The 2,040-nt window shown below is 52.1% G+C and overlaps 1 protein-coding gene across 1 annotated transcript in view; it reads left to right on the plus strand.

The window, feature by feature from the left end:
* Positions 1 to 272: 272 nt before the first annotated feature.
* LOC114072072 (nebulin-like) overlaps positions 273 to 2,040 on the plus strand; it is a gene marked incomplete at its 3' end in the record, with an annotated part of 20,888 nt that continues 19,120 nt past the window's right edge. The window contains exons 1-2 of the mRNA XM_027909991.1: positions 273 to 287; positions 1,863 to 1,909. The remainder of the gene's footprint in view (positions 288 to 1,862; positions 1,910 to 2,040) is intronic.

Raw genomic sequence — 2,040 nt, forward strand, 5'->3', positions numbered from 1 at the left:
GATGGGGCAGAGCGAGGGGAGACGATGGGGCAGAGCGAGGGGAGATGATGAGGCGGCAGAGCGAGGGGAGATGATGAGGCGGCAGAGCGAGGGGAGATGATGAGGCGGCAGAGCGAGGGCTCGAGCGCAGCGCGGCCCCCTCAGCGCGGCCGCCATTTGCCACCCGACAGCGCCACCGTGTGGCCGCGGCTGGGCATGGCGGGTCGGGGCTCCCTTCAGTTGGTGATGGAGGGCGAGCCTGAGGATGGAGAATCGCGGAGTTATTGACGCTGGGAAACACCTCCGAGGTCGTCAAGTCCACCCCTCATGCCCACCAAACCGTAAAGTACCACGTCTACTCGTTCTTCGAACGTTTGCAGGCATGGTGACTCCACCGCCTGCCTGGGCAGCCCGTTCGATGCTTAACCACTCTTCCAGTGAATAAATGTTTCCCAGAATCCAATCCAAACGTCCCCTGGCACAACTAGAGGCTGTTTGCTATCGTGCTGTCGATTGTTTCTCTGGGAGAAGAGCCACCCTCCATCTTGCTCCCCCCTCCTGTCAGGGATTGCAGAGCCAGAAGGTCCCCCCTGAGCCTCCTTTTCTCCAGGCTGAGCCCCCTCAGCTCCCTCAGCTCCTCCTGCTGCTCCAGCCCCTTCCCAATTCCATTGTCCCAGCCAGGAGAGATGTTCTGTGGAACCTCCTGCTCGCAAACGAGCAAGGAGCGGTGGAAGATGCCAAGGTCAAGGGCAGCCATGGCTGCTGTGACCACAGGACTGCGGAGCTGAAGGTTCAGAGCGCAGTGAGGAAGATAAACAGAATTACAATCCCAGACTTCGGAAATACAGATCTGGGGCTGTTCAGGGAGGATCCTCTGGGGCCCAGGGGAGTTGGGTGATCTTCTAGGATGATTTTCTCGGAGCACACGGTTGAATCCAAAGTGCAGAAGTCAAACACAGCAAGAGGCTGATGTGGAGGAACACGGAGCTCCTGACGGAGCAAAATCACAAAAAAATTAAATATACTGAGGGTGGAAGCAGGATCAGGACACTTGGGAGGAACATAAAAAACATTACAAAAACCATTCCTTCAAGTTCAGCTGGATTTGACGTTCAGGAAAGGCAAGGAGGAAAATCCAGGGAACCACAGGCTGGTCAGCCTCGCTCCGTTCTTCGGGAAGGCCGTGGGGCAAATCGTTTGAGAAGCTATTTCTAAACACACGAAAGACATGAAGGTCGTGAGGAGCTGTAAACATTGAGTTATCAAGGGCAGACCTGGGCTGACCCATCTAATCGGTGTTTCTAATGAGTTCACAGCTGCTGTGGGCAGGGGGAGGGCAGTGAAGGTTGTGGGTCTTGATTGCTCTTTGTATCACCAAGTTTATGAGGTGTGGGGTGGAGAGAGCACAGTGAAGTGGGTGGAAAATTAGCAGGGTCAGAGTTGTGATCGGCAGGACAAAGCTGAACTGGCAGCCAGTAATTATTGGAGCCCTTCAAAGATCTGTAGGCAGGACCAACTCTGAGGACAGGCTTTGAGAAACCTCCTACAGCCCCCTCAGAGCGTCACCATACACTTGGAAAGTCCTGGGGTTTAAATGCTGATTCTTTCAGTGTGGTCATCATTGCCTTCCCTCTGGGGGGGGGGTAAAATTAGATAACGACCCTTCATTAATTGCTTGGGGGAGGATTAGTTGAGGAACGTGTGGAAAACACCCAATCATTAACGCGAAAAATGAGGGGATATTCAGAATTACCAAGTGACCCCATCGGCACCTGTGAGCTGCAGCCCCTGTTCCTGCAGCAGTGTGGTTTTCAAACAGCTTCACAGAGCTACAATTTGCTGATCTGACCTAATAATGGTCTTTTTTTCCTCTTTTTTAATAGTACTACATTGAGGAGACAGTTATTGAGGAGGGTGAGCCACATGAGGTAAAGGTCCCTGTCATTATTCATATACTGTCTGTATGCATGTAATTAATGTGTAACTCTAAATTAGTAGCCCTTTTGTATTCTGAGGTTTGATTTTTCACATTAAACTCACAAATGGCACCAAAGAGTTGCT

This window comes from Empidonax traillii, unplaced genomic scaffold, assembly GCF_003031625.1.
Source record: "Empidonax traillii isolate 1590-97213 ecotype Southwest subspecies unplaced genomic scaffold, ASM303162v1 scaffold2583:size21374, whole genome shotgun sequence".
In the NCBI taxonomy this organism is placed as follows: Eukaryota; Metazoa; Chordata; class Aves; order Passeriformes; family Tyrannidae; genus Empidonax; species Empidonax traillii.